The following is an 11111-nucleotide window of genomic DNA, read 5'->3' as shown; positions in this document are numbered from 1 at the left end:
TGCTAACAGCTCCACTCCCAGGCACTCAGACACGCCCAGGATCAGAGGTAAGGAGGACCCACCATCTGTCCCAACACTGGGAGTAAATGGGACCAGTGGGACCAGGCACACAGAAACTCTGCTAGCCCAGTACTTCTGGTTCCTTCCAGTCTCTCTGGGCTGGTGTTCTGAGCAGACCTAAGGCACAAGCTCCTCAGCCAGTCCCACAACACACAGAGCAAGCCCCACTCCCAGGTTGTGGACTCCTTCCCCCCTTTTGCTTGGGAGCGACTTGGTTTCTGTAAAGCAGCCTGGACAGACTGGAAGCTGGAGCTGGACACCCGCTGGGTGGAACCCTGACTGCTGCTCCTTAGATCAAAGACTGAGCAGGTCTCATGCTTATGTTAAAGGTTTCCCCGATCTTCCTTTCAAGATCTCCTTCTGGTCTGGTGTTAATGGATTTTCTCCTGTTTATGTTAGATGGGCAAGTTTAGAATTCCTCTGGGTCTGGTTCCTAGCATAACTATAAATACTGAGTGAATTTCAGCAAAGCTCTCTCTCTTATCACATCTACCTGGCGTCTGTGTCCTTCCTTGTTAACCTTTTGCCTTCCCAGGACCCAATTAACCCAGTTCGTGTATACCCACGGAGGAAGAGAGACCGCAGGCCGGTCCCCTATACCAGGTGCTCTAACAAGCCCAGGATCCCAGGATGCCAGGATCCCAGAATCACAAGATCACAGAGACAATTTGACTCTGAGGAGTTCTGACACAACCAGGATCACAGGAAGGACATGCTCCCGTCAGATTTAGCAAGGGCAGGTAGCACTAGAGGTAGCCAGAAGGCAGGGGGCAAGCATAAGAAAACAAACAACACAAACCAAGGTCACTTGGCATCATCAGAACCCAATTCTCCCACCATAGCAAGTCCTGGACACACTTTCACACTGGAGAAGCAAAATTCATATCTAAAATAACTTCTCATGATGATGATACAGGACTTTAAGAAAGACATAAATAGCACCCTCAAAGAAATACAAGAGAACACAAGTAACCAGTTAGAAGCCCTTCAAGAGGAAACGCAAAAATCCCTTAAAGAACTACAGGAAAACACAATCAAATAGGTGAACGAAATGAGCAAAACCATCCAGAATCTAAAAATAGAAATAGAAACAACTTCTTAAGTTTCAGACTGGCATTTCATCCCGAAAGTTGAGTTCATTTGTGCAGAAATAAAAAAAAAGTTCTCTATTTTCAAACATTATGGCTAAATTTACTATAGGCTAATAATACTTCCACAATAAAACATCCAATTTTACATATACAAAGTGACTTTACCAATTGTACCTTTTTTCTAGGTTATATTAATTTTAGTTTTATTTTGTAAGTTTTAGTTTGATTATAGGCCTCTATTTTTCTTTAGCTAGCCTAGAACTTGCAATGTGGACTAGCCTGGCTCATCCTGCTTCATTGTCTTTGTCTAATGGGCAGAAATTGGAGACCGTTTTCACTGCACAGCTATGAGAAGTCCTGATACAAAAAAAAAAAATCTGAGTATATATGGCTTCTGGGTCATATATTCAAAACTTTATCCCCAATTGTTAGAAATGTATGGAAAGAGTTATTAGTAGTAGCTTTGTTGGGTAAAGTATGTTGCTAGGGGCAGTCTTGTCCCAAAGCGCATGTCCTTCCCAGACAGCTGTTTGGTTTTCTTTTGTAGATCAATATGTAGGCTCTCAGCTATTGCTTCGTCCTTGCCTGCCTGCCTGCTGTCATGCTCTCTGATGTGATGCTTATGAACTTTAATCATCTGAAACTTTAAGTGCAGTAAATGGTTTCTTTTCTAAGTTTCCTTGGTCCTGGTATTATATCCCAAGAATAGAAATGTGACCAAAATACATATATTGCCATAATGGCTGGAAGGGATATCAAAGTAGATTTTCTATTGGAATACCATATTATTAAAAATGAAAATATATTGAAACATGTATATTTAGAAAGAAATTGAAAATATTATTAAAATACAGTTATAATATTTCCCTACTTGAAAAATCCATAAAACATTAAGGAAAAAATCTGGGTTCATTTAAATATGTGACAGGCAAATAAAAACAAGAATAGCTTCTCAACTTACTTATCATTAGAAACAAAGGCCCAAAATGACATAATACTATATAATTAGCAAAATGATAAAACTCAAAAGACTTTTCAGAGGAAACTTTGTCTAAATACTCACTCACTACAATCTGGATAAAACTATACAAACATAGGAGAAACAGGTAGTTTTTGGACAATTAAAGCAAAGAGCAAAGTAGTTGTTCTATCATTCAACTACTACATTAATATAAGATAATTAATATTTATTTCCATCCAGAGACTTGCACTGAAATTTTCACCAGTTTTGAGTCATATACCTGAAATTATTCATATGGACACACAATATTCTAATAACTAGTTTTAAAAATAATAATCCATATATGGCTAAATTAAAATGGATGACTGACAAAATAATTAAAATTATAGCACTGGAATAAAAGTTCATGTCTCTTTTTCTATGAAATTTAGTAAACATAAGGAGATTAGTAAAAGCTGTTCAGGGATTGGTGTAAGGGATTTGAATTATAAAAAATCTTTAGTAATAATTAGTAAATTTGTTATCTTCATTTAGTGATGATTTTATGGTATTTCTGTCTCCATGCATATGCATATATATCACATAAATATGCATATGTTTGTTAACTCATATACTTTATATATATTGACTTGCATATTAATTATATATTGAAAGGAGGTATATGTTTATTTACCTGTATGTTGTGTTACATGGAGACACTTGTGTGTCAATTTCAGATGCACATACCGAAGAAGGTGAATGTTTATTGATTTTGTATGCAAGGGTGGCCAGTGTTTAACACTGATCCTCATGTTCTATCAATCTGCACATAGATTTAATGAATTCAACACTGAACTCAGAATTCACAAACTGTATAAGCAGGCTTCCCAAAAATCTCCAGCTCTCTTCTTATTTTGAAATATCCCCACGGTTGTTCTGATTAAAGACATGTGCTTCTGTGCTCAGTTTTTGTGTGGGTGATAAGGAATCCGACCCATTTCCTTATGCTTGAATGGTAATGTTGTGGTAGATTTTAAATGGGAAATGTTTCAATAGATTGTTCAGGAACTGTGACAGAATATAAAATATCAAAAACATGTGTATTTCAGTAATAGAAATAAAGAAGAAGAGTATTTAAAATGTGGCAGCTGTCAATATTACAGAGAGTTTTCAAGTTAGCTAGCTCTACTAAACTTCTGAATAATACAAAATTTAAAAATTAATAAATAAATTCATAGCATAGGGAGAATGGGTAAAGGAAAACATTATACACACATATATATGGAAAATCAATTTTATATAACTTGAATTCAGACTCAATAAAAGAAAAATGCACAATTGATAGCAAATGCCTTTTTATGTCTTTTTTTTTTTAACTTATTCACTTTATATCCTGCTCACTACCTTCATTCAGGTCACCCACAATCCTTCCCCCATCCCCTCCTCCCATTCTCATCTCAGAAGGTAGCCCCCGCCCCCATATTCTTGCACCTTGGCACTTCAAGTCTCTGTATAGCTAGGTGCTTTCTCTCCCACTGAGGCCAGACAAAGCAGCTCAGCTAGAAGAACATATCATAAGTACAGGTAACAGTTTCAGGATAGCCCACCACTCCAGTTACATCTTATTCATTTAAAGTTTTTATAACCCTAGAATAATGACTAATTCATGAATAAATGCAAAATTTAAAGTGTTAGTAAAAAAAATATTTTTGTGGTAGATGAGAACCACAAAATCCAATGGCTAGCAATGGGTTCTGCAGTTGAAAATATAGCAGAAAAGAAGCTAAACCAGAAATTCAGTGCCAGCCTGGTCTGTATTCCTAGTTTCAAGACAATCAAGACCGCATACCAAGATAGCTTGGAACCCTGCTCGACCATCTATCCTAGTTAGATGTGCCTGCTACCCAATATGAAACAGAAGTGAGTGGCATTCATGATCCCTAGAGCCCATTGTCTAGCTGTGGCCTGTTTCGCTGGTCTGGACGGGCTTTGTAGGCACCCAAGAGCATTCAACCTCCATGTGGAAACCTTCCATCTTGGATCCTGTAAAATCACCCATCCAAATTGGATCCACCTGCCACCTCAGCTGGTCAGCCTGGGACCTCCCAATTGAAAAAAAAGTGGGATACAGAACTAAACAGAGAATTCACAAGAGAGGAATCTGGAATGGTTGAGAAATACTTAAAGAAATGTTCCAAGTCCTTAGTGATCAAAAAAATTCACATTAAAATGACCCTGATTGGAAACCTTACACCCACCAATCAGAAGGAGTAAGATAAAAACCTCAGGTGAAAACACATGTTGGTGAATATGTGGAGAAAAATGATCACTCCTCCATTGCTGGCTGGATTCCAAATTGGTGCAGCTACTCTAGATATCAATCTGAATGTTCCTTAGAAATTGGAAATAGATTTACCTGAAGACCCAGCTATACCATTCTCGGGCATATACCCAAAAGATGCCCCGATATGCCAAATGGGCACTTGTTCCATTATTTTCATAGCGGCCTTATTTGTCATAGCCAGAAGCTAAAAACAACCCAGATGTCCCACAACAGAAAAATGGATCAGAAAATGTGGTTCATTTACACAATGAAATACTACTCAGCTATTAGATTCTTCATAGTAGTACATATGATATAGAGGAAAACAAGTATTTGGAGTCATCTGGATTCTGTTAATTCAAGTTAAATGAAAGAATCAGTTTTATTTCATTTTTCATGACATCTTAACTGAGAACATATATTTATTTATTTATTTAAGTTGCAGAGTGTAAAATATATTTATTTGGTATACTTTTAATACTAAGTCATGATGGCGATCCACTACTTAAATTTTATAAAGAATTATGAAGTCAAGTTTCTTACAGTCAGAAAAGCTACTGAAAATATAGTAAGAAAAAATGAAATGACTGTCATTATTTCATCTTAAATTGAGTTAATTGGAATAACCCAGATGACTCCAACTACTTGTTTTTCTCTATGTCATAAGTACCACAAAGAAGAGTTTAATAAATACATCATACTGCTCCATTAATAAATATCACTTTCCTTTCTCAAAATACTAAAATGTGTTTCTTTAAACTACCTGCAATATTTGTGACACTAAAGATTTTGGTGAGTAAGAAATATATTGTTGTATTACCCCAAAAGAATTACTCTAAGTGATGCCTCCATGCTCACCTACAAAACGATTGGATAAATAGTCTCTCAAGCTAAATCAAGTTCAGTTTGAATATAGGTGTATATAACCAGGCTATTACCAGAAGAAAAATGAGAGAACTATAGCTAAAGAGAGAATTAGTATTATTTTGGTAATGGCCCCTAATGCTTGGTATCAATGGGAAAATTACAATCAAGCCAGTGTTTGAATGAATAAAACTAAAGTTGCAGCATTAAATTAAAGTTTGCAGTTTCAAAATCATGTTCTGGCAAAAATTATTTTAATTCAATGCTGAAGACGGGCAGTTCTACAATTAAGTTTGACAACTATTACTGCCATGAAGCAACCAAGCAGTCAGGATAACCATGTAGCATCAATTGAATGCAAAGGGAATAGTCCATTGCTTTAGTTATCCTCTAGAAAAAATACCTACCATATAGATTAATTTAAAAGAAATAACCTTCAAATACTCCTTAAAAAACAATAATAAGTCACTGACTTATGACATTCAAGTTTCTTAGGGAAAAAAACCTCTTAATATTGAAGTGAATAAAAATGTGTAAATCTCACTTTAGAATACTTTGTAAAACATGAACATTTCAAATAAATAAGTTATTAGGGTATATTTCAGGTTTCAAACTGTAGACCATAATGTTTTAAATTTTGCAGTACTATATTAGTATCTTTTACTTGCCAGATGTAATTGTGTCTTAGAGCTCACTCCTGAATAAGCTCATCATTATTGTTCTGAACTCTGGATGGCTGGTTCAACTTAGGTCTCCTTACACAAACTCTTCCCAACACTGACTGACTCCAATTGGCTTCTTTCAGCTTCTGACTGAATTTGTCTGCTTGACCTCAAACTAAGTCTGGCAGTCTGTTCTAATCTTCAGTCTCCTTCCTTCTCTTTCTCTGGCTTCAACTGCATGAACTTCACTACACTAACTGTAGTCACTGCCACCTGACTGACTCTCCCTTCCTTCATCACTCTTAAAAATCCTCCTTTTCCTTCTGTTCTGCTGAAAGTTGAATGCATTCTATCTCTGACACATTCTGTCAAATATTTTTTTCTGTTTTATCACTTTGTCTGTCCCTCAATCAGATGTCACTGTTGGTGATTAAAGGTATATTAAAGACATTTCTATATTTCATCCAGAAGGATATAAGGCGTACAACATTTCTGCATTCCATCAGAATTATACAGAAGGTCTTTGGATGTGATCACAGCAACCATGTTGCTGGATAAAATTCCTCTGTAAATATAGAAGATAACAGAACTAATATTCAAAATGATTTCTGATTGGTGCAGAAAATAAAAAAAAAATAGCTAAAATTTGGAGCAATACTAAACATATAACATAGTCCTTTAATAGTTAGGTCAGGGTATGTGACCTATCATGACATCTTTGTTATCATGGAAATATAAAAGACAATACCTAAGACCTGACATGTTAGAGATCTAAAAACAGAACAATTGTATAATTTGCACATATATATACACATACATATATATATATACATATATATATACATACATATATACATGGTATATATATGTATATATAGTGAATGTGAGTCATTATGCCCAGAACTATCAATTGTAAAATATGTTGATTTATTAGAGATAATTTGTATTTCACTGTGAATTGAAGTCAAGGAATGCTTTTAAATCCTGAGATATAAATTAACATAAAACTACAATGATTTTATTTGTGTGGATATAATATTTAATTTAAAATGATTAGCATATTTATGAATATTATCAGAAATATAGAATATTAATTAAAAATAGAAAAAGACTCCATGTTTTATATGATCAATTTTATTCATATCTGCAAATAAATTTCATAGTCATAAGAAAACTAGCTATTTAAAATCTGTTCTAATTTCTTGTGCCATATTTTCATTTTATCCTTATATTCAGAAAACTTAAAAGTACTTTCAGGATATGATTGATTGTAAATGCATCTGGTTCATCATGATTAACCCAAATCAGTCTTGTGTTATATATAAACAGGGCTGAATATTCAACTATGATAAAAAATTAAGTACATTAGAAATCACATTTGAAACATTTTCTCTTTTTACACATTTAAAAATATCTTAAAAGATATACTATTTTAAAAGTAATTTAATATCAACAAGAGATGTAAAAAAATCAATATTCTGTAGTTACAGATATGCTTTTGCAGTTAAGAGCTCTTACTAATCTTCCAAAGGATTTGATTTTGGTTTCTGGCATCTACATTAGCCAGATTACAGCTGTCAGTAATTTTTGCTTCAGATACCTTACACCTCTAGCTACCACAGGCATGTGCATCCATATGCACATAACCATACAGACACATTCACACATGTACACAATTAAAACAATAAAAATTTAATTATTTAAAATAAATATTTTGAGAAATTTTAAATGGTTTTACAACTTAACTTCACTAAATATTTTTGTAATATTTACTTAAACTTATTTTATCTTTTGGTTTACTTGGAAGTAATGGCTTAGTCATGGAGTCAATGTGGTCATAGAAGAGAAATTATTGTCTTGTCGAATTGAATGACAGATTTAGAAATCAGACAATTAGCTGGCTTGGATAGGCCACAGTGGATTCATTAACAAACAAGTTCTTCCTTGTTACAGCAGCAGCTCCATCTTCTGCAGTGCCAATCTCATCTCTTAGACAAGATGGTGAAGGTTGTTGTAAAAGGATTTGGCCATATTGGGTACCTGATTATCAGGGCTGCCTTCTGCTCTGCCCTTGGCAAAGTGGGGACTGTTGCCATCAATGACCCATTCATTGACCTCAACTACATGGTCTACATGTTCCAATATGACTCTACCCATGGCAAATTCAATGGCACAGTTAACACTGAAAATGGGAAGCAGGTCATCAATGGGAAGCCCACCATTATCTTCCAAGAGGGACATCCTGCTAACATCACATGGGGTGATGCTGGTGCTGAGGGTGTTATGGAGTCTACTAGTGTCTTTACAACCATGGAGAAGGTGAGGCTCATTTGAACGTTGGAGCCAAAAGGGTCATCATCTTTGCCCCTTCTGCCAATGTCTTCATGTTTGTGATGGGTGTGAACTTTGGCAACATACTCAAGATTGTTAGGAATGCATCCTTCATCACTAACTGCTTAGCCCCCTTGTCCAAGGTCATCCATGACAACTTTGGCATGGTGGAAGGGCTCATGACCATGGTCCATAACATCACTGCCATTCAGAAGACTGTAGATGGTCCCTCTGGAAAGCTGTGGCATAATGGCATGGGGTTGTCTAGTGCCACGCACACTCGTCTACTCCAGTCACATCCAAAATATCGGGGATAAAATCCTGATAAAGGATAAGAGGCAATAAGGCCCCAAAAGGGGTTCTGTGCCTCCTGGATTTCAGACTAGTAGCTGGTATCCCCTAACTCAGACATGTTTCAGATTGGTCTTTCCAATCATCAACAACACGGCCTCATAATTAGGCATAAAGCTACCCCAAGTAATGATTTGTAAATGGTTAAGATTGGACATTGTCTCCTGGCCGACACAATGTTTCCAACTATCTTTGTTTAATGTTTTAAGTACTAGAGAGTAATTGAAAGGTTTACATTAACTTATAATGTTAGGTCGAGATTCCCCTCTGCCTGCCTCCAGCAAGAACCAGAGAATTAGCATAAGAATACCTCAACAGGGAGGGCTCCACCCCTCTTCCTCCTGCTTCACACCTAGCTACCAGACCCTACTGACCTTGGTGTGTGGGGGTTGTTTTGCCTAGGTGACTTCAGTCTAGCACTAGGACTGGGGGAAGAAGGACTTGGACTCACATGTAAGACTAGCACTAGAACTTAGATGGGCTAGGGCTCAGATTCATGCACCCACATTCCCCGGGGCCCAGAGTGCTTGGGCCCAGGGGATGCAGCACCAGTTCAGAGGAGATAGCTGCTGTTTTAGACCTAGTATGTTTCAGATAGTCTCAGAGGTGCCTCAACTGTTGAGCTGCCAGATTTTATCTTTTGCAATGATTATAAAAACCTCATGTCATTTTTAAAAGAAATACACTCAGATTTTACACCACTCATGTGTAGTCTGTTTGTCAAAAGCCGAATCCCGTGCTCACCTGGCCAGAACCGCTCGTCCTGCGGAACAAGGGACCCCGTGAGAAATCCCGGTCCGTGGCAGTCTAGAACATCATCTTGGCATCCAGTGGTGCTACCAAGGATGTGGGCAAGATTATCGCAGAGCTGAACAGGAATCTTACTGGCATCATCTTCCATGTTCCAATCACCAATGTATCCATTGTGGATCTAACATTACTGCCTGGAGAAATCTGCTAAGTATGATGACATCAAGAAGTTGGTGAAACAGACAACTGAGGGCCCACTAAAATGTATTCTGGACTACAATGAGGACCAGGTTGTCTCCTGGACTACACTGAGGACCATGTTGTCTCCTATGACTTCAACAGCAACTCTCACTCTTCCACCTTTGATGCTGAGGCTGGCATTGCTCTCAATGACATCTTTGTAAAGCTAATTTCCTGGTATGACAATGAATATGGCTACAGCAATAGGGTAGTGAACCTCATGTTTTCCCAGGAGTAAGAAATTCTAGACCAATCTCCTCCCCCAGCAAGGACCCTGAAAGCAAGAGAGAGGCGTTCAGTTCCTGAGGAGTCCCTGTCCCAATTTAGCTCCCAACACTGAGCATCTCCCTCACAATTTCTATCCCAGACCCCCATAATAACAGGAGAGACCTATGGAGCCATCTCTACTCTCTTGAATACCATCAATAAAGTTCACTGTACCCTTAAAACAAACAAACATATACAATTACATAGAGAGGAATTAAAATTTTAATTTCCAGCCAAAGGTATTTACAAACATTTAAACAAAGAACACTACCAAAACCAATATAAATACTGTACAAAAAATATAAATAAAAAACCTCAAATGCCAGATTACAATTAAGTGTCCACAAAAACATAAAACATATTTCCTTGTGAGTTAATTTGGCATATAGACAGGCTGACAGACATATGTATATTTTAAATATATAATATATATATAATACATAAATATATAATAGGTTAGTTATAATAGGGTAATATACATATATATATGTGTATATATATATATATATATATATATATATATATATATATATATAAATTTTGCAGTTATATGAATGGACTTGTGCATGTATATCTCTACAGATGTGTTAAGACCAAATAGTGACATTTTTAAGCAAATCACCCCTCTGTCTTCCACAACAGTCAATGTGAAAGAAAGGGCAGAAAGATCATGAGACTCAGAGGTAGTGGAAAAACTTGAGGAAACATTATTTAGCAGATATAATTGGCTACTTGCACATACAAACTTCCAATGTTTGTGAAAGAATCCACAATGTTCAAGCTGAAGCCAGACAAAAATCCCATTGAAGAGGAGAAGGTGGATATAATAGCTGAGGAGGTGCTGGAAATTGAAACTTTAGAGAGAGGGAGAGTTCTTTAAGGGTATAGGTAATGGTAAACTGACTATTCCAGTGCAGGTCCACACACCTAACATCATATAGGTAGCACTAATGGGAAACAAGGGGTTAGAAAACAAATGAAGACACAAAATAGATATGAATAATGGACGGATCTTAGAAAAGATGGAGGAAGTAGATGAATATGATAAGAACAAAAATTATAGAATTATGAAATAATTAATAAAGATAATAAACTGGGTGATTGATAAGGATAACTGATCAGAATTTCAGGCTAGGGTAAGTTACACAGTGAGGAGCAGACAAACAAAGAACAACAACCCTCAAATGAAAAATAAAGGTAATATTAAAATGTATGGAAGAAGTATAGTGCAT

The 11111-nt window shown here is 36.3% G+C and overlaps 1 pseudogene; it reads left to right on the top strand.

The window, feature by feature from the left end:
- Window positions 1-9850, top strand: part of LOC116084195 — a 30573-nt pseudogene extending 20723 nt beyond the window's left edge.
- The last annotated feature ends 1261 nt before the right edge of the window (window positions 9851-11111 follow it).

The sequence above is a fragment of the Mastomys coucha genome, unplaced genomic scaffold (assembly GCF_008632895.1).
Source record: "Mastomys coucha isolate ucsf_1 unplaced genomic scaffold, UCSF_Mcou_1 pScaffold9, whole genome shotgun sequence".
Lineage (NCBI taxonomy): Eukaryota > Metazoa > Chordata > Mammalia > Rodentia > Muridae > Mastomys > Mastomys coucha.
The sequence above is the reverse complement of the archived record's forward strand: the minus strand, read 5'-3'. Positions and strand labels throughout refer to the sequence as shown.